The sequence below is a fragment of the Rhinolophus sinicus genome, chromosome 9 (assembly GCF_057876585.1).
Source record: "Rhinolophus sinicus isolate RSI-liver-muscle chromosome 9, RSI-T2T, whole genome shotgun sequence".
NCBI classification, from domain to species: Eukaryota; Metazoa; Chordata; class Mammalia; order Chiroptera; family Rhinolophidae; genus Rhinolophus; species Rhinolophus sinicus.
The window spans coordinates 1,226,379-1,248,922 of record NC_142509.1 but is presented as its reverse complement, the minus strand read 5'-3'; the positions used below and the strand labels follow the sequence as shown (position 1 = coordinate 1,248,922).

At 45.6% G+C, this 22,544-nt stretch overlaps 1 protein-coding gene across 21 annotated transcripts in view; it reads right to left on the bottom strand.

Moving 5' to 3' along the window:
- The window catches only part of GRIK4 (glutamate ionotropic receptor kainate type subunit 4), a 635,671-nt gene that overhangs the window by 570,411 nt on the left and 42,716 nt on the right, over positions 1–22,544 (bottom strand). For 18 of the 21 annotated variants that reach the window (XM_088800778.1, XM_088800776.1, XM_074321326.2 and 15 more), the window contains exon 2: positions 2,174–2,282. The exons of the other annotated variants lie outside the window; for them this stretch is intronic. The gene's annotated coding sequence lies outside the window, so the exon portion shown is untranslated. The remainder of the gene's footprint in view (positions 1–2,173; positions 2,283–22,544) is intronic. 21 annotated transcript variants of the gene reach the window in all.

Genomic DNA, 22,544 nt, shown 5'->3' with positions numbered 1-22,544 from the left:
AACAGAAAATCCCTGACATTCACAAGGGGACACCCACATACAGAAATGGGAGGACAAGAGACAGGCAGCCACTTCATCTTGGAGAAAGTAGTGAACATCTTAAAGCCTCCCTTTCCTCCTGCGTAAAATGGGGATGGTAGTATCTGTTCCCACCTGACGGTGGTTACCAGGACCAAGTCAGATAATGGATAGAAGGCAGCACTGAAATAGAAAGTCCGTTACAAATGTCAATTAGTATTATTAATAATACTTTTTAAAAATTAGCAGACTACAACAAGATCGAGTGGCAGGAGACCAGTGCACTGAAGTTAAAAGCCTCCACCATGTGTAGCCCTTTCCCATGTTCACCCTGGGGTGTAGCCTGGTGGTTCTATTATCAGACTTACAGCAGTGCCAGCTGCCCCTCCTGGAGCTGCAAACGCCCCAGGTACAGACCCTGACACCTTAAGCAAATGGCTCCAAACACCTGTGCCACTTCCCCTTCATAAAATAAAATTGCTCACTAATTCTCCTCAACTTCTTTCATTTGAACGGCAACAGCCGTTGTTCTTATTGGATTGTAGATGAATCATTTGGAAAATATTTTTGAGCACATTACAGAGGCAATAACATAAAAGTACCTGGAAAATGGTTCTGTTTTGTTTTCTACTTTGCAAACCCAAACTGGAGCCTAGGGTTGTATTACATATTCTTAGTTTTGGGGTGTTGTTTTTTTTTTTAACAGAAGTGCTTTGCTCATTTCCTCTCCCTTCTGGGAAAAGGGACATGTTAATCACTCCTGAGTGGAGAGTGAAACTCCTGGAGAGGGTCTAGCTCAGTCTTTGGCAGGAAGAATTTGAGCAAAAGGAGAGGTGAGACGTAAATGCCAGTCTTCAGATCTATGAAGAGTGACTAGAAAGAAGGTGGCATACACCTCTGTCTCCACTGAGGACAGACAGAAGACAACAGCAGCAGTAAGAAGTCAGGCTGGATACCAAGAGGAACGATTTTACTGTAAGGAAATGAGAAACATTTGATTGCATGTCCTGAAAAGGTTATAAAGTCTTGGTTGGAGATTTTATGTGGCTGGACTGCAGGATGTTTTTGGTTCATGCCTCGGAGCAGGTGACTGAACAGATGACTTCTGAAAACCCCAACAGTGTGACATGCTGATCACACAAGATACTCCTCTTGTTGATATCGGGCACCCATTCGCTACCTAGGGCCAGGCACATGTGTCTTGGAAGGGAATGTCGGCTTCCCAGTCTGCGCAAGAAGATCTCTCAGTCATGGAGACCATTATTTTATCAACCTCTTCCCCTGCTCAGGAAGTGCCAGTCACTCTGTGGACTCTTTTACAGGCCTGGCACTCACGGCTATCCATCATGTGTCCACGGGTCTGTTATACACCCTTAACTCTGCTGACTCTAACACAGAAGTCCTGTCTCCAGTCCCTCTCCCATGCTGCTGAGAACTTTTTGAGTCTTTTTTTTTTATTATTAAATTTATTGGGGTGACAATTGTTAGTAAAATTACATAGATTTCAGGTGTACAATTCTGTATTACATCATCTATAAATCCCATTGTGTGTTCATCACCCAGAGTCAGTTCTCTTTCCATCACCATATATTTGATCCCCCTTACCCTCATCTCCCTTTAATTACAATATTTGACATACCAAAAACACTAAAGTGGATAAGAACAAGGACAAAATCCTGTGACATGTCCCTAGGAATCTCACTCCTGATTTACATCAACCCAGTAATTGCTGAACTAGTTATGAATCCACTTAACTGTACTACCTCCTATTCAGAGAACTGAACCTAAAAAGACAAAACTGCGGAGACAAGAAAAAAATTAGTGGTTTTCAGAGGTGGGGGGAGGGAATAGGAGAGCAGGCAGAGCACAGAGGATTCTTTAAGGCAGTGAAAATAATCTATATGATATTATAGGGATGGATATATGTCATTATACATTTGTCCAAACCCACTGAATGTACACTACGAAGTGTGACCCTTTAGGCAAAGTATGGACTTTGAGTGATGATGATGATGTGTCAATGCTTTATTCCAGCTTTGGAGGGTCCAAACTACACCACACGTTGGTCTGACTTAGTCCACAGATTAACTTGCCAACATCCTAAATAGACCCTATTTTCACGCACTGTGGATTTATCTGACTTCTGAGGCCTTACTCAGTAAGAAGGGGTGTGCAGTCTGGTCTCCTTCCTCAGTCACTTCCTGGCTGGATGATGGCCTGGCCTGCACAGGTTGCTTAACGCCTCTGGGCCCCAGTCACTTCCTCTGAAAAGTAGAATAAATAATATCTTACTTAGATCAGAAGATCTCTTGAAATCACTTACAGCTCAAGAGCTACAATTCCTCACTAAGTGGCGTATACAAATGAAGAATTTTTTTTCCTTTTCATTTGTCAAAAAATAAAATAAACAAACAAAACAACAACAAAAAAACAACAAAAAACAAAAACTGAGGCCTAGGATAAGAGGCAAAGCATAGGTTTTGGAGTCTGAAGGACCAAAGAAGGAATACAGGCTGCCATTTACTAGACCTTGAATATGACTTCACCTCTCTGGGCCTCACTCAGATCTCTCTCATCAAAATAATGACAGCTCTGGTACCATAGCTAATGTATAATAAAAACAGTATCACCATCCTGGCTTAAGTGCCAAAGTCATCCCCCTAACCTAGAAGGGCGACTAGGCTCAGCACTTTCTTCTCCGTTCCCTGTCGGGTGTTTTACTCCTCTTAGCAAAAGATGGCTTTGTCTATTCCCTACCAACATATATGCTATTAAGTTTTCTCGAGTGGCCAGAAATTACGTCTGAATTATAAGTAGAAAGACTGAGGTGTAGGAAAGAACCAGGAGGTCAGGAGTAATTAATTAGATAAAGCCTTCAGCCAGACCTTCTGGTCTGGTTTCCTTAGTCAGTGAGCACAGGCCTGCGCTGGGGGCCCTCTTCCCCTCTCTACTCTGCTGTTCTCTATTGTATCTCTTACAATATTGGATCTGTTAAATGCTTTATATTCTGTTTGCCAACGCAGGAATGATTCAGAACAAGATTGGGTTATTACAAATTCAGGAGGCACTACGCATATAGCTGTCATGTTTCAGTTACCCTTTCTCTCAGTTTAATAAAATTCGCCTCACTAATACAATGCCATATTGTATTGTTTTCCCTGCAGTCATAACGACTTGTCCAGGTACCTCCTACTAATTAAAGGAGAGAATGCAGCAGCCCATTGGAAAGTGAGTTTCCAGGGAGGCTGTCGGTTCTTAACCGCCCTCTCCTCCATTGTATGAGCCCTAATGAAGTCAGCAGCTGATAGCCACTTGGTAGGCAAAGCCCTGCTTAGCGGTAGGTGGTGGGAGCAGGACACCTATGTCTGCTGTTAAGAGAGCACCATAGCACCCTCCACCCCCACCTACTGTATGACTTGGGCTCCACAGTCTGTCTTCCCACACCTGCCCAGGTATCACTGACGGCCCTGATGTGTGTGACAGCCTCATTGGCAAAGGGTCCCCAACAGAATAACCAGAGATTGCGACTGAGAGATGGGCAATTAGACAGGACCCCCTTGCTCCGCTCCTGGGTGCAACAGATAACCAGAAAAAAGGGAGGAGGTAGAAGAGAAGGAAATGGAGAGAGAAACTGAGGAGCTGTAAACAAAAGGCTGCCCTAGTGCTAAGTCCTGCAATGGTGTCGTGCAAAGTGGCCTGCGGGGTCTCTGGTCCTGCTCCCCACATAAGAACACAGGATATGGCTAGGCCAAAAAGGAACACCCACAGAGCCATAGATAGGGAGTCATACCACTATAGCCTCACTGGAGGCACTAGAGTCTCACTGGAGGCTGGATCCACATGACCTGCAACCTGCTGTACACTTCTCTGCCTGCCAACCCACCAACTGACCAACCAGAGCAGCTGGGGCAGTTATATCAGTGGCTAATTGGCTAACTGGTTACAGCTGATGGTCAATGAGCCACAGCTGACGGGTTGGCCATCTACTACCCGAGCCAGCACCTTCCACGTGAGGCCAAGAGCCTGGAAACTGCTCTCTGGGACTCTGTCCCCACAAATGGGTCCAAAGCTGCCCACTTCTGGAAAGCCCATACTTTGTTAGTCAGCCCATTCAGGAACGTTTAGCGGGTGAGCAGGAAGAAGGGTGCCTGTTTTCACTGTGAACGTCTAACTCACAGCCCATCTCCACCTGTCCAGCTAATTACCTGCTATAGCTGCTACAGCAACTAAGCCGCTGCCCTTGAAAAATAAGGAGGCACGGATGAGTGGGCGCATGAAGCATTCCTGGAGCAGACTACCTCCCATCGCAGGGTGGGCGAATGTTCAGGGACTGTGGATACAGGAAGCCCAAGGACTAGTAGCTAGGGCCCCTGGGGCAGGGCAGGGAGCCCGTCCTTGTGGAGGAAGGGGTGCTTCCCCAGGAGACAGATGTCTCCTCTCTGGGTTCTAAGACCCCTCTCAACTTTGCCCTTAGACCTCACTCCTCGCGCAACATAGGGCATTGGAGCAGGGAAGACCAAGGGCAAAGCAGGGAGGGTGGGGCTCTGGACAGGTGGACCCTTACCCCTCAGCTCAGCCCACCTCAGTGATCAGAATGAGGCCTCTGTACTCCCCTGGGATTCTCCCATGCAACTGCCCAGATTCCCAGGCCCTCTCCCCTCCAACGCACATTAATAAGTTTACAAATAGAAGCCTGTGATGCCGGTTGCAATAAAAGGCAGAAGCTCTGCTCTGGTGCTTCAATGAGAGCATTTTCCCTGTAACAAGGGACTGGATTCAGCTGCCGGGTGCAGTCTGAGACTGGCGAGTTGCCAGAGTAACGAAGGTCTAGCGTACACGGGGTGAGAGGAGGGCGCGTAAGCGGGGGCTCCAGACTTGCCACTGATGCAAACATGCAAGCCCAGGCCCCCGGGTCCTTTCTTAGGCCAACAATCCATTCCTCTGGACATTGCCTCCCCTATACCAACTTTTCCACTACATGCAATCACTCATGATCGACCCATCCCCGCTCTAACCCTCAGCTTTTATAAAGCTCTTAGGGAGCATGTGGTCAATTTATGAGACACACCTGAGGCACCTAGTCCTTGATGGATAGATAATGTGCCAGGCCCTACATGTCAGACTGTAGTCCAGCTGGATGGTGGCTGTGCTCATGGGAGGCCTGAAAAGCATAACCCACTCTAGGGGTAATAGCTGCCAGAACTGGCACAAACAGCCCGAGAAAAAGCAGATGGGGATTTATGAGCTCCATACTGGAACACGTGGGCTTTTCTGAAGCTCCAGGAGTGGTGGAGAAGAATTTAGAGATGAATAAGGGAGAGTGCCACACCTAATTTCCTTGGATGAAAGACGACCAAAGGACAGAGTTCCAGAAGTGCTTGGTTCCACTAAGCTAAGGAAGGAAGCCAGCTGGAAGGTGAACAAAGCCCATCCATTCCACTCATAGCCTCCAGACAACTGCTGTTTCTTTCTCCCAGCCCTTGGCCTAGTTTGACCCAAAACTGACCTTAGCTTTTGGTCGTCAGTTTTCAAAAGTTTACATTTTACCCCAGAAAGTTAAGGTTGCTCATCTACACTGCTTTCCTCCCAGAGATTGAAAAAATAGGGATTGTCTTATCTCCTTTTATAAGCTTCTCCTTGGGCGCCAGGTGGAGATCATCCAGACTGTCATGCAGGGTGTCCTGCGGGGTCTCAACTCCCGCGTCCCAAATAAGAACGCAGGATATGGTGAGGCCAAAAAGGAACACCCACAGAGCTATAGATAGGGGAGTCATACCACTATATTCTCACTGGCAGCCAGGTGAGACACACAAAGTAGGTTCACACGATCCGCAATCTGTCGTCCACTTTTTGGCCTGCCAACCAGCCAACCAACCAACGCAGTCACAGCAGTTACATCAGCAGAAAACTGGCCAATCGGCTACAGCCAACGGCCCACCACCACCTGAGCCAGCACCCCCCCCACGCGAGGCCGAGAGCCTGGAAACTGCACTCCTGGCTCTGTCCCCACACTCCACCCTACCAGGGTCTCGCCTCTCAATCTGTGCCTCCTCCAATTCCAAAATTGTACGACCAATCTCCTCCTGTCTTCCTGGCAGGTGGTACTGTCGCACCATAACCACGCGCCTGGGCTGCGGCAACACTTGAGGAGGGTGGTGAGCATGCCCGCGTGTCACCGCTTTCACCACCAGGATCCGAACACGGAACTCTCCCACCGATGTCTGTAAACTGAGGCCATGTCCACCCCTAGAATATATTCCGGAACGGGGGACAAGACTGCAGTCTGCGCCAGTGTCAACTAGGGCCAAAACCCTCTGCACATTAGAAGAGGACCAATGTATGGACAGTTCCACGTGGGGCCTCTGGTCTCTGCTGGTCCCCTCTGACCGGGTACCTTGGCCCCACCCCTTATCAAGCTGAAAGAAGTCGGCCTCAAGCGGCCGAATGAAGTGCTGAAGGGACAGGGGTCGCACTTTTCTGGACTTCTCCTTTATGCTTCTCCGGAATTGCTGTTGCGAATGCAACTGTTTCCAAAGTTCCAACAAGGGTGCATTGGGTTGTCAGTCTATTTCTTCCAGATCAACCCCTGCTGCCACGAGATCACGCCACATCTGCATGTGTGTTACTCTCTGAGGCCTGTGACCTCGCCCCCTTACTTTTGACTTGGGCATCCAGGCCTTAACTTCTCTGACTGCCTGTCTTAACTTCCTTTGACACCAGCTTTCAGCATCGCCTAGGGTGGCCATGGCAATTGTAACTTCATGGATCCGTCTCCCCACATAGGGTGTAAGAATGGCAACCAAGGATCCAAAAGCACTCGCAGGTGCAGTATCCAAAACCAGATCTATCGTGCTGGCTGTAAAAAGCTCGTCATCTGGGCCCTGCATGTTAAGGTTAAAAATAGCATGTCTCATACCCATTTCACGGATTATTTGCGTAAGTTCTGTATATGACTGCCATTTACTCACAGTGTCGGGCAGCTCACCAGCCTGTCCCCATACTGTGCGTATGCAGCAGTGAGCCACTCCATTAGAGTGTGGCTGCCCTGGTCTTGGGCCAACCTATGGCAATTCTGTAATCTTTGTCGCAGGGACGGATGCACTATCACGAAGGCTAGCTTTTTCATCTCGTCTGGGGAGCAGAGAATGCTGTCTGCTCCCTCATCCCATAAATGTAACAGCCAAGCTGAGACTGGCTCCCCAGGGCGCTGTCTGTACCGCCTCCCCAGCTCCTGCAACTCAGTGGGAATGTAAGGGGTGTAGGTTGTGAACTCAGTCACAGCTGGGTTGCCGGCAGCAATGCCCCCGGGGCCCAAAGGTTGCTCACGTTTTACCCTTTGCTTCAAGATTGGCCGGGCTTGGGGGTTGGGAGCTACATTGTCTCCACTCACTTCCTCTGCCTCTTCCTCAGAGTCTCCACTGTGGGGCCCCTCTTCTAACAGGTAGACCCGGGCTTCCAAAGTCTCCCACCAGGACACCTGGTCCCACACCTAGGCTATTCCAGCAAGCATTTCCTCCGAGTTATGATGCACCGGGTGAGAACCTCCTCCAACTGACAGTCCGGAGCTTCCACCGCCTCCCCACGGGCTGCTGGTCCTGCAGCAAAGCTATTTCATTAAGCCCGTCGTCCATGTTACGATGCAAGGCCTTGAGGAACACCCAGCCCACATGGCCGGCTGTACCCTTCGCCTCCTCCGGCAACCGCTCAGCTAGAACCTGCAGGCTCTCTCCACACTGGCCAGAGAGCCATCTATGTCCTCCCACCCCTCCTGGGGGTCCAACTTCTGAGAACAGTGGCTACCGGGTACCGCACACTGTTTGGGGGCCACATGTCCTCCTGCCCAGAGTCAGACGCCATTCCTACCTGGCCGGAATTCTGCTCGCCATGCCAAGCATCTGATTGGGTGGAGGCCTCAGTGCAAGATGTCCACAACCCTCGGAGCCTATAGCAGCAGCAGATTACCAAAAGGAAGGCAATGCCTTTTATGGCCAAGAGGGTGGCGTGCCATCTGGAGGCTCGAGTTTTCCAGGCAGACCACGCCTCCTGTTCCCAGCGCAGTTCCTCACGGGCCTTCTGAAACTGATCTTTCATACGTATAAACTGCTCCATTACTTTACGGAGAGTTTCGGCCAGCACCAAACCCTGCTCATTGCACCATGTGTCATCCAGGGTGTCGTGCGGTGTCTCAGCTCCCACTCCCCACATAAGAATGCAGGATATGGTGAGGCCAAAAAGCAACACCAACGGAGCCATAGATAGGGGAGTCAGACCACTATATTCTCGCTGGCAGCTGGGTGAGACACATGAAGTAGGATCCACATGATCCGCAATCCACCGACCGCTTTTCTGCCTGCCAACCAGCCAACCAACCAACACAGTCACAACAATTACATCAGCAGAAAATTGGCCAATCGGTTACAGCCATCGGCCAACGACCACCCGAGCCAGCGCCCCGCCACGCGAGGCCGAGAACCTGGAAACTGCACTCCTGGCTCTGTCCCCACATAAACCTCAGAAGTTGCTCTCTAGAAGCAAGAGGCTGGGGCCTGGGGGAGCCTGAAAGCACCCTCCCCTCACCAGGATCCCACAGCTCTTCTGAAGCTAGGATGAGGGCCAAAGGGCAGTTGTCTTCCAAAAAGCCATATGCCAGTAACCTAGGAGAAGCTAGGTACAAAAGCAGTGCTTACTGGCCAAGCAATACCCAGACCATACAGGAAAAGAGACCAATAATAGACATTGTCCATATGTCTAATACAGAGTCTATCGCATTTGTAACTGACAAAATAGGGCTTTTGCCTAAGAGAAAGATGAGGTTGGGAGGCACACTTCACCCTGGGAGCTGAGCCAGCTGGGTCCCTGCCTGCATCACTGATATCTCAATAGTCACATGCATCCCACAACCTATTGGTCATAATGCATCTATTTCATCCACGTAAGGCCAGAATAGGACCCGTATCCATGGTGAGGACCACCACTACCACCACACATATTTGGGGACTAGCTGCCCACTCTGGTCCCCCAGACCTCACTCCTCCCTTCTCCACAAATGACACCACTCCACCATGTTCAATCATCACTGACTTTTGTTGATTGTACCTTCTAGAGGGTTTCTCAAATTTGTCCACATCCGGACTTACTTTAAGCCACATATTTCACACTAATGTCTTCAGCAGCCTCGTGGTTTTTCTGTATACTATCTAGCCACCCAGAAGATCTCAACCTGTTCCTTTTGTATAAATCCCGGCACTGGCTTCCTGGTACCTTTAGCCTGATGTACAAGGCCCTTCATGATTTGATCTCTGCCACTTCTCTGCTTTCCCTTTCATCTTGTACCTCCACTTGCTTGCTGTTACCCAAACACAAGTCCTCCCTCATTCGCTTCTATAGATTTGTTGAAGCTCCTTCCCCAGCTTTACAATATCCTACTCCCGTTCCTTCTCTGGCTGGCATCCTTCTAGATATAGTTCAGGATCACCTCCCCCTGGAAGCCCCATGTGTTTCCTTACCATCTATTCTCAGCTGAGTTCACCCTTCAGATATACTTATCCACTCTCATACAAGACTGTGAGCTTCTTAAAGACAAGGCCTGGCTCCCTGTTGACTTTTCAATAATGCTTTATTGTCAAAGAATTAAAAGTGATTTTAAAAGTGATTAAGGAGACGTCATCAAAATGATGGTGTGAGGTGAGCCTCTGTAAATCTCCCCTGGAATTTACACTAATCAAACAACTATAATTCCAAAAGGAATCCCTGCCCAGCAGACAGGCAAGATGAAGAGGCCCACTACTGAATTCACCCAAAGGTGGGCGAATAGCGCGAGCGGGGAAGGAGGGAAGAGACACATCTCAGCTACAAGGACAAGCATACACTCAAAGTGAAAGAGTGGAAATTGACATTCCAAGCAAATGGTACCTCCTACCAAAATTTTTGGATGCAGTGAAAGCAGTTTTAAGAGGGAAATTTATATCATTACAGGCCTATCTCAAGAAACAAGAAAAATCCCAAATAAATAACCTCATGTTACACCTTAAAGAACTAGAAAAAGAAGAACAAGTGAAACCCAAGGTCAGCAGAAGAAAGGGAATAACAAAAATCAGAGCAGAACTTAATGAAATAGAGAACAAAAACACAATAGCATAAATTATTGTGACCAAGAGCTGGTTCTTTGAAAAGGTTAACAAAATTGAGAAACCCTTAACTAGACTCACTAAGATAAAAAGAGAGAAGACACTAATTAACAAAATCAGAAATGAAAAAGGGGAAGTTATCACGGACACCATAGAAATACAAAGGATCATCCAAGAATACTATGAAGGACTATATGCCACTAAATTCAACAACCTAGAGGAAATGGATAAGTTCTTAGAAACATATAGCCTTCCAAGGCTGAACCATGAAGAACTGGAAAATCTAAACAGACCGATCACCAGTAATGAAATTGAATCAGTCACCCAAAACCTTCCCAAAAGCAGGAGTCCGGGACCAGATGGCTTCACTAGTGAATTCTATCAAACCTTCAAAGAGGATCTAATACCAATCCTACTCAAACTCTTCCCAAAAATTGAAGAAGAGACAGTACTCCATAACTCATTTTATGAGGCTAACTTTACCCTGATACCAAAACCTGGTAAGGACAACACAAAAAAACTACAGACCAATATCACTGATGAATACAGATGCAAAAATCCTAAACAAAATTCTAGCAAATCGAATACAACAATGCATTAAAAAGATTATTCATCATGACCAAGGGGGGTTCATCCCTGGGGCACAAGGATGGTTCAGCATCTGCAAATCCATCAATGTGATACATCACATAAACAAAATAAGGGACAAAAATCATATGATTATATCAATTGATGAAGAAAAAGCATTTGACAAGATACAACATACATTTATGATTAAAACATTTAATAAAATAGGTACAGAAGGAAAATACCTTAACATAATACAGGCCATATATGACAAGCCTTCAGCTAATCTCATAATTAATGGTGAAAAACTGAAGCCCTTTGCTCTACGATCAGGAACACGGCAGGGCTATCCCCTATCACCTCTGCTTTTCAACATAGTGTTGGAAGTCCTTGCCAGACCAATCAGGCAAGAGAAAGAAATAAAAGGCATCCAAATTGGGAATGAAGAAGTTAAATTATCACTCTTTGCAGATGACATGATGCTATATATAGAAAACCCTAAAGACTCCACCAAAAAGCATTAGAAACAATCAATGAATACAGTAAACTTGCTGGCTACAAAATCAACGTACAAATCCATTGCATTCCTATATACTAACAATGAAATCTCAGAAAAAGAAATACAAAACACCAATTCCTTTTGTAATTGCAGCAAAAAGAATAAAATCCCTAGGAATAAACTTAACTAAGGATGTGAAGGACCGATATGCTGAAACCTATAAGACATTTTTTTTTCCAACTTTTTTTTTTAATTAAATATATTGGGGTGACAATTGTTAGTAAAATTACATAGATTTCAGGTGTACAATTCTGTATTACATCATCTATAAATCCCATTGTGTGTTCATCACCCAGAGTCAGTTCTCCTTCCATCACCATATATTTGATCCCCTTTACCCTCATCTCCCACCCCCAGCCCCCACCCCCTTTACCCTCTGGCAACCACCAAACCATTGTCTGTGTCTATGAGTTTCTGTTTCTCATTTGTTTGTCTTGTTCTTTTGTTGCTTTTGGTTTATATACCACATATCAGTGAAATCACATGGTTCTCTGCTTTTTTCTGTCTGACTTATTTCACTCAGCATTATAAGACATTTTTGAAAGAAACTGAAGAAGAGACAAAAAAATGGAAAGACATTCCGTGTTCATCGATTGGAAGAATCAACGTAGTTAAATGGCCTATTACCCAAAGCAATATACAGATTTAATGCAATCCCCATCAAAATCCCAATGGCATTTGTTAGAGAAATAGAAGAAAAATCATCAGATTTGTTTGGAGCCACACAAGGCCCCAAATAGCCAAAGCAATCTTAAGAAAAACGAACAGTACTGGAGGTATCACACTCCCTGACTTTAGCTTGTACTACAGGGCTACAATAATCAAAACAGCATGGTATTGGCAGAAAAACAGACACATAGACCAATGGAATAAAATTGAGAACCCAGAAATAAAACCACATAAATATGGACAGATAATTTTTGACAAAGAAGCAAAAAACATACAATGGAGGAAAGACAGCCTCTTCAATAAATGGTGCTGGGAGAATTGGATAGCCACGTGCAAAAGAATGAAACTGGACTGCTATCTGTCACCATGTACCAAAATTAATTCAAAATGGATCAAAGACTTAAGCATAAGACCTGACACAATAAACTGCATAGAAGAAAACATAGGAACTAAATTTATGTATCTTGGGTTCAAAGAACATTTTATGAATTTGACTCCAAAGGCAAGGGAAGTTAAAGCTAAAATAAACGAATGGGACTATATGAAACTTAAAAGCTTCTGCACAGCAAAAGAAACCATCGACAAAATAAAGAGGCAACCAACTGAATGGGAGAAGATTTTTGCAATCAGGGCCTCCGATAAGGGGTTAATATCCAGAATATACAAGGAACTCATGAAACTCAACAACAAAAAAACAAACAACCCAATTGAAAAATGGGCAGAGGACCTGAAGAGACATTTCTCCAAAGAGGACATACAAATTCAAATAGACATATGAAAAAATGCTCAACATCACTAATCATCAGAGAAATGCAAATAAAAACCACAATATCACCTCACCCCAGTCAGAATGGCCGTCATCAACAAGATAAATAGCAACAAGTGTTGGAGAGGCTGTGGAGAAAAAGGAACCCTCATACACTGTTGGTGAGAATGCAGACTGGTGCAGCCGTTATGGAAGGCAGTGTGGAGGTTCCTCAAAGAATTACGAATAGAATTGCCATATGACCCAGCAATCCCTCTCCTGGGTATCTACCCAAAAAATCTGAAAACATTTATCCATAAAGACACGTGTGCTCCAATGTTCATTGCAGCTTTGTTTACGGTGGCCAAGACATGGAAACAACCAAAATGTCCTTGGATAGGTGAATGGATAAAGAAGTTGTGGTCTATATACATAGTGGAATACTATCCAGCGGTAAGAAAAGATGATATAGGAACATTTGTGACAACATGGATGGATCTTGATAGTATATTGCTAAGCAAAATAAGTCAAACAGAAAAAGCAGAGAACCATGTGATTTCACTGATATGTGGTATATAAACCAAAAACAACAAAAGGACAAGAGAAACAAATGAGAAAAACTCATAGACACAGACAATAGTTTAGTGGTTACCAGAGGGTAAGGGGGCCGGGGGGTGGGATCAATTATATGGTGATGGAAGGAGAACTGACTCTGGGTGGTGAGCACACAATGGGATTCATAAATGATGTAATACAGAATTGTACACCTGAAATGTCGTTAATTTTACTAACAATTTTCACCCCAATAAATTTTTTAAAAAAAGTGATTGAAAGTCATATGTGGATTTGATTCTCAGCTCTTCCATCTGGGAAGTTTACTTAATTTCTCTGAATCAGTTTCCTTATTTAAATGGATAATAATAATATGTTAAGGCTGTTAGGCTTAATTAATGTGTTTAAAGGATTAGCACAATGTATGTGAGATAGAGTCTTCTCTTTATTATTTGTAGTTCCTCAGTATCCAGCACATCTGGCACATTCTAACCACTTATTCATAATTGCTGAGTAAATGAATGCATGAAAGGAAGAGCAGGACATGGTTCTGAGTCTCTTCACCACCCTTGGCTATTCTCCCCAGGCAGACTTTGATTTGTTGGTAGCCCTTTTTCAAGTGGGTCACAAAGAAGTGGTGACAGATTCACAGACCATCATCAAATGTGTATAGTGTAATTGTTGAGAGTCACATCCTGATACATGAATGGGTGAGAAGGCAGGAAAGACAAACACAGATGAGGCGGTTGTATGTGTCTGGGTCATCTTGGTGCTGGCGGAAGGCCCAAAGGAGTTGTGGGGATGTTTGTGTTCTTCTGGAAAACAGAATTATGTTTATGTAAAGAGACCTCACCTAAATCTCATCTTTGCTGTTTCCTGACCTCTGAAGACACATGTACTGCCCTCCGTGTAGTCTGGGAGACACTTTCTATACGTGAGACCCTCTCACAGCTTTGGCCCTTGTTGGGGCAGAGGATGCCTAGAAGGTCCTCTGGGGAGGCCCAGAATAGGCTTCTCCCTCCCCATGTGGCTCTCCAGCAGCAGAAGGCCCAAAGGGGACAGAGCCTTGTCAACCACACTATGCTTCCTCTGAGGCAGAAGGAGGGAAGAAAGGAGCCTCGCTGGTGGGCGGGCAGACAGGCAGGAAGGCCAAAGTAGGAGAGAAAGAGAGAGGAAGGCATGAAGCCAGCAGGTGCAACCGTGACACAGATCTAAGACAACGACAGAAGCCTCCATCAGTACCCTCTGAAGTGTAAAGTCTGCTGAGCTGACGGTTTGCAGCAACCAACCCTCTCCTGACTGGCCTGAGCCCAGGGCCTGCTCCTCTTCCTGCTCCAAAACTGCTGCCGTTACTGGGAGTCCTTTGCTCTACCCACCCTCACCTGAGACCATGTACCAGGGGCTGTACAACTTGCTCCCTCCCTGGATGGTCTGCAATTTTATTTCCTCACCTCCCTGTACAGCTAAGATTTATGGCACACTTCACAGAAATATTTAATTTTCCCAATGTCTATTACTGAAACCCTATGGAAATCTTCAGCCTTAACATTTCTGCATTAACATCCATCTAGAGCTGAGGCCAAATAAAGAACTTCCCAGAGGTGTGGAAGGGGGAAAGAGAAGGGTGAAATCCTGGACAGAGAGGAAGGGCCCTGGAAAATCCCCAGGAGGCCCATAGCATCCCCACCTCTCCTGCACCAAATCAAACTTCTGACTTTATTGCTATTAACATCACTGATCACTTATTATGTGCCGGGTATTGTGCCAAGCAATTTCAACAGCCAAGATATCATTTAATCCTCACCACTCTTATGGGTTTGCCACTAAAATTATCCCATTTTTGAGACCAGGAAACTGAGACACAGAGTAAGATCACCCAGCTAGGAAATGGAGGAGCTGAAATTAGAATCCCAGTTTTACTAACTCTTATCCACTACTAAAGTCTTTTGTATATTTGACGGAAATGCTCTGTTTCTTTCTAGCAGTACAACTATGCTATCTTCAGTTGAACTCCATATCTCATTAGGTCCATTAACAAATTCAAAGTGTATATATGTTTCGGGTCTTTGCTACACATGGAGCACTACTGTGGGGAGAGCGTAACAAGTGTGAAGCCAGGTCCCTTGTCTACCACGTTCTGAAAGTCTATTTGCAAACCTGGGCATGTACGCAAACAATGCAGCACCAACACTAGGTGAGACTGAGACTACCTAGCTAGCGGCTCAACTCTAATGAGGTAAAGAAGGAAACAAAATTCCCCGGGAAAAACAAGAGAGACCTTCTCAGGCCCTCTAAGCCAATTGCTGAAAGAGGTTATTCACCCTAACTAGAACAGAGAAGAGAAGGGAGGCAGGCAGGCTGGCAAAGAGGAGGCAATTGGCAGAATAAGAGAGAGGAGAACATCATAAAAAGTAGATGAAGAACCCAAAAAGTTCAGCGGTCTTGGACCATTTGGTGTAGGGGAAAACAGAATACCCGGCTAGCCTCTGGCGTATCAGTTCATTAGCACACAGGATGGTAGCTAATTATTATAATAATAAACCTGAGTAATGAAAAAAAAAAGTAATGAAAATTGTGCTCTGAGTATACTGTTTAAGAAAGCATGTGTATTAGTCATACTTTCCTGATGTCCATCTAGATGGAAATGTTTAAAGTGACCAAAATATGTTTTTGTTTTTTTTAAAATTTGGGTGCTTAAAGAACCAGTTCTGTAATTCTGTAATAAGCACCACAGCTAGTTAGTCAGGACTGGGAGCTCCTGTTGGACAAAAAGATTCTATGTGGCCCTCTCTGCCCAGGGCCTAGCACAAGTAAGCCCCCCCATCAAAGATGACTGTCACAGGGGTGTTGGTGCCTGCCTATATGCCTCTTTCATGCACAGCTGAAAAAGTAGGGGAAGCTAGGGAGCCTGTGCCACCCTCCAAAGGCATTCCTGGGGAGTCCAAGACCTCACTTCCCCAGCACCCTAAGACCATGCTTAGAGCAGAATTGCCACCGCCAAGCTGAAGAGGGCCTTTGCTATACGCTGGGGTCAGTGCTCTTAGACTTCCCTAGGATTCCCTAATCTCAGTTGTCAGCTGATGATAGAGGTTTCTCTATCTCCCTTTGCCTGATCCTAAATGGCTCTATGAAGTTGCTGCCTGGAAAGGTGACAGGATGAATAAACAGCAAAAAGCTGAGGGCGCCTCACCATGACCATGGTGAGGCCTTACGGAGGATCTCTGAAGGCTCTGTAAAACCGGACACTCAGAAGTAACGGGCCAGCGCAAGAAAACAAGTAGGACACAAAAGAGAGACCAACTAATAAAGCACATACTATGTCTGGAAAGTAAAAACTTCTGCCCACTTTCCACGTGAACGTAGGAAGTCTCCAGAACCCATCTGCTTCTCCCTATCAATCAGAAACATTTAACTGTTACTTGTATACAAGATACTAGCTTGTTAATTTTCTCATTTATGATGTTTGCAAATGCCACTTCATCAGCGTGACTGAACCGAAACATCCATGGGCTTTTTTACTTACCCCAAGTGGGGGAAAAGGAACTAATATTTCTAAAGCATTTACTATGATGCAGACACTTCATGTAGGCTATTCTCATTTAACCTCAAATAAGAGAGGTATCATTTCCACTTTACACATAAAAAACTGAGGCTCAGAGAGGTTAAGTAACTTGCTCAGAGTTGCACAGCTAGTAAGTCAAAGCAGAGATTCTGTTCCAGATCCATCTAGCCCTGACTCTGAGTACCACCAATGATGCCTTCTTGATGCTATCACCAGGAAAAGAGCAGAGAGAGAGAGGCCTCTCAGGTGCCAAGTCTGGGGACAAGGAAGACCCCTTCAGACCTCACAGAAAAATGCTTCTCTTTTTTGGTATAAGCATGGCTGTCATTTCAGGAGCTGACTTACAAGATGAATGGGCTCAGGGCACACATGAGGTGTAATACACCTTGATTTAGTCAAGTGCTTGATATGTCACCTGATGAAATTTTACTTGCAAAATTAATTCAGGATGTCTTGGCTGCGTACTCCCATCACCCAGACAACAAAGAGCCTAGGAAACTGGAAACAAGGCGTCCAGAGAAGAGGGTGTCCATGGCAGAAGCACAGCACCAGAAGCACAGGCGCCTCCAACAGCAGGAGGTACTGCTGCCTTTCCCCCAACAGGCAGAACTAACTCCAGCAGCAAGAAGACTGCAGGTATGAAAAGGGAAGCCATGCTGAACGTGAGAGGCCCTGGACAGGGAGAGGGTGTCTTCTCAGGCAGTCAGAAGGTGCTTGCCAATGGGGGAGGCTCGGGAGGGGAAATGGCCTCTAAGGACTCGTTCTGGCCCCTGAGGTCTCTGTGAGCATCAAACCTGGCTGTAGACAGCACTGAGAGCCACAGAGGAAGCCAGTCTGTGGGGAGCCATGGTTGCAGTTAACTTTAAAGCCTTAACAGAATGGCTCAGTTTATACTTAACCTGTTTCCTCCCCCTGAAGCAATTATCTCTGCCTGCATCTGAAGAGAGCTTGCATGCTGCTCAGGAATGTGGTGGGAGTGGCCAGTTCCCAGAACAGAAGGCTGATGCCTATCAGGGCTATTGATAAGATAATTACATTTGGGAGTTTCAGTGAATTTTGTGTCTCCTGTGTTAAAGTTAAAGTTTTACTGTTAACTAGGTAATGCATTTTTGTACTTGTTAAACTGCACGTCCACAGAAGGTATAAATTCTGGGGACAGAATAAACTCAGGGTCTCCAGGAACACTGGGGTCCGCGATCGCCATCATCAAAGTGTGAGTGCCTTTTTTCATTCCCACTCCCCTTGTCAGGAACCGTTCGACTCGTGGCGGCAGGACCGCTGCAAGTGGCGCCCGAACAGGGACTTGGATATAGGGGTAATAGTGAGGAACACCGTGTGGCAAGGGCCCAGCTCATTGGAGCTAATCAGTGGATGCACGGTGAGCAAGGCACTGTCCCCTCGGTCGAATGAGTGTGTGAGTGAGTGATAGCTCCACGACTTCGTGTTACGGAGCTTGATTGGGTCCTAACCTGCGGTTCCGGTTCTGTCATATGGCATAACGGCGACTGGGCTTTACAACCCACCAGGCCGGGGGATTATACCGGCGCGCCTCTAGCTAAGACGGATTTGGCCCCGCAAGGGACACGGCCAGACGGACACCTGAGTGTTTTTCTTTGTTTGAAAGAAGGGCCGAGTTAGGGAAAAAGGATGGGTCACGCCAGCAGCAAGGACCTGTATGTTAGAGGACTTAAAAAGTTGCTTACCGCCCGTGGCAGTCGGGTGAGCAGAGAACAGTTAGACAAGTTTTATAAAAATTGCAAAAGAAAGGTGGAAAAACAGTTACAAGATTATTATGCTGCCCATGGACTTAAACATGAGGAATGCAAGCTAGAGAAAGTGAAACAAGCTGAGAATGAAAAAATCCTCCCATCTGCCGCTTCTCCAGCAGAGAGAGAGAAGGAGGGAGGGGGCGCAAAGTTGTTAGAGGGAGTTCTTAAAGTTAACAAAAAGCCTGTTTGTCAGGAATCTCCAGTCGAGCACCGGGAAGATTTAAACCCTCAGGACCAGGAAAAATTAGAGGATGAGGCTGCTAAATATGATAGGGACAAAAACTCTCCTTTAGTGGCTATGGCTCAAGGAGACGAGCAGCCTGCAGGCACTGCACTTTCTTTTGCAGATCAGCTAAAAAAGATTCAGGGACAGCTGATTGAGCTTAAAGTTGCTGTGGACAGAGGAAATTGTCCTCGGAGTCCCCAGATTCCTTTTAGAGATCAATGGAATCCTCGGGGTAAAGATCCCCCTTGGAAGCAGAGGTGCAAAGATTACAAGCTGCACTCACTTCCCTCTCTGTTCAAATGCAATTAGTCCAGGCTCAACAGACTGGGCCTTTATTAAAATCTCAATCAAAATAAAAGCCTAGATTACAACTAAATTCTCCTCCAAGTGTAGTTGCAGGGCTGGATCCACAGCCTGAGGCTCCTGTTTTAGCCCCTGTGACAATCAGGCAATTATCAGGTGTAAAAGATCAAAGGTCCCCCCTACAAAAGATTTTACAAGCTGCTAGTACAGGAGCAACTTTAAAAGGGACACATTGCTTCCTCTAATTCCACTGGAATTCTTCCATTTTTGTTATTAAGAAAAAATCTGGTAGATAGAGATTATTACAAGATTTACAAAAAGTTAATAAAACCATAAAATTAATGGGAGCCTTACAGCCAGGCTTGCCCTGTCCTACAGCCATACCAAAAAACACATATAAAATTGTTTTGGACTTAGAAAGATTGTTTTTATACTATACCTTTAAATCCTGATGACTGCCCTAGATTTGCTTTCAGTGTTCCTTCTGTTAATTTACAAAAACCTTTTAAGAGATATCATTAGCTAGTGCTACCTCAGGGTATGGCTAGTAGCCCTACATTATGTCAAAAATTTGTATCAGCTGCAATAAAACCTACCCGAAGGGCATTTTCAGATATTTACATCATCCACTACATGGATGACATACTTCTTGCCCACTCTTGTGAACCAAAGTTGCTTGCTGCTTTTGCTCATTTACAAAAAAAAGCTCCACAATTATGGGCTAGTTCTAGCCCCAGAAAAAATTCAACAAGTGCCTCCTTACTCTTATCTGGGATATTGTTTAATGCCTCAGGCCATTGTGCCTCAAAAAATACAAATCCGGCGAGATTGTTTAAAAACATTAAATGATTTCCAAAAGCTACTAAAAAACATTAACTGGATTAGACCTCAGTTGCAGTTGACAACTGGTAAATTACAACCTTTGTTTAAAATATTACGTGGAAAAGCTGATCCTACTTCTCTCCGCAAGATAACACGGGAAAGAGGCTTTGCTTGTATTTCTCCAGGTCTGGAAGAAAAACCTCTGTAAATTCCTGGTCGGTGTTAAACCATACCATGAGCGACAGCCCACAGAAGAGAAGACATCTATAGATACCCATCCACGCCCTAGGGTGTGAAAAAGCTCTCACTTTCCACAGCTGCAAAAGGACTTTCCGCTTCAGACCCTGTTAAATGGATAAAGACTTTGGGTAGAGGGTTTGCTGGGGATATTGCTCTTCTGTTTATTGTTCTGTTTGTTTTACATAGTCCTCAGATGTGGACAAATAGCCCTCTGACAGGCTGTAAATAAAATAACTACATGTTCTGTGTTTCTCATGCTTCAAAAAAATAAAAAAGGGGGAGATGTAGTCACACAACAGCCTAGCCGACTGTCCCCCCCATGTCTTTCCTTAAGGAAAGAAGAGCCTGTAAGACTGGCTTTTTAGGACTTTGCTTATCTTTATGTTTCACACCTCATGTCTCTCTGTCTGGTCCCCAAAAGATGGTTTGCAGCCAAAGACGGGTAAGATATCTCATGGGAGATACAACCTAAGCCAGGCAAAACCGAGTGGGGACCCCCAATGAGCTGCCTTAGAAAAATATGGGAAGAGGCCTTGCCTCCCTTTCCCCCTGCCTGGGAAAAGCCCCTGCTGTCTCTGGCTTTCCTCAAAGGAGATCGGTAGCCAATGACGGGTAATGATCAGTAAGCGTTTTTACAACCTAAGACAGGAGTCGATCGCTTTGATGATTGATATCCAATGACGGGTAAGTGAAAATGTCTGTACTGACCACCTAAGCCAGACACGATCTCAAAAATATAAAATAAAAAAGGGGGAGATGTGGGGAGCCATGGTTGCAGTTAACTTTAAAGCCTTAACAGAATGGCTCAGTTTATACTTAACCTGTTTCCTCCCCCTGAAGCAATTATCTCTGCCTGCATCTGAAGAGAGCTTGCATGCTGCTCAGGAATGTGGTGGGAGTGGCCAGTTCCCAGAACAGAAGGCTGATGCCTATCAGGGCTATTGATAAGATAATTACATTTGGGAGTTTCAGTGAATTTTGTGTCTCCTGTGTTAAAGTTAAAGTTTTACTGTTAACTAGGTAATGCATTTTTGTACTTGTTAAACTGCACGTCCACAGAAGGTATAAATTCTGGGGACAGAATAAACTCAGGGTCTCCAGGAACACTGGGGTCCGCGATCGCCATCATCAAAGTGTGAGTGCCTTTTTTCATTCCCACTCCCCTTGTCAGGAACCGTTCGACTCGTGGCGGCAGGCCCGCTGCACCAGTCAGGCCCAAGTTGCTGAACGCTGTCATCAAGCAGCTCCAAGTGTGTCAGGACGAGTCAAGTCTCAGTCAGGTCAACTCTGCAGCAGGAGTTGGAGGTCGGGCCTTTCTGTAGGTGGCCTAGATGGGGTCAGCTGAGGGGGAATGACAGTTCACAGCAGGAAGGGGATGTCCCGGGAGGCTGGGGACCTAGGGAAGGGTGGCAAGATCGAGGGGACTAATGAGGAGGAATCAAAGCCCGGCACAGAGTCTAGATAAACTGACACAAAGGGCAGCACGTGACTGCCATTCACAACTAATGAAGGAGTAGAGAGAGGAGATGCATTAGGAACTTACGGAGAACAGTAAAATAATAATAACAGTAATAATAATAATAATAATAAAGTGTCCTCTTGTACGTATAGTCAGTAGGTGAGAGGAGGGTGCCGTTTTTCTGTCCTCTTAGGGCAGAGTGTAGGGGTTAAGCCCACTTCAAAGGCAGATGTTCCCGAGGTATTGAGGAAGTCAGTAGGATCCTAGGTGCTTAAGGAGAACGGGAGGGTCAAAAGGAAACCAGGCAGATGGAAAAGAAGGCAGGTGCCCGAGACATCTCGATCCCCGTCTCTCTGAGGAGGTGGCAGGAGCTAAATGCAATGGACTGATGTGGGGGGTAGGGCTGCCTCTTGGATGCACTCTTCATTGTCCTTGTGAAATGACTGATCTGACTTGCATTTTAAAAGGTTTATTCTGGCTGTGATGTGAAGAATAGACTGTGGGGAGGGAGAGACTGCAGAAAAGAAACAGGGAGTTGAAAAATGGGTGGTGGTTCAGACTAGGACAGCGAGAGAAAAAGGTAAAAAGTGGTTCATTGGGGTATATTTTGAGAGTAGAACAGGATTGTTGAGGAATTGAATATGGGGTGTGAGATAAAATAAGGAAGAATGAATGAATGAGTGAATGAATGAATGCCCCATGCTGACTGCATTATGTGGACCCAGTACAATGACCTTTCCTTCTCTCGGGCCTGCCCCCACTCCCCACAATCTTCTCTCCAATTTATTCCTTAACTTACCCCTTCCAACTATCTGATAATTGACTTTAATCCAAATTGAACAGCCCTTTGTGTGCTGGCACGGAAACCTAACCCACCCCCATGCCTCCGAAGATGTATTTCTATGAGAAGAACTGGTTTCAATTTA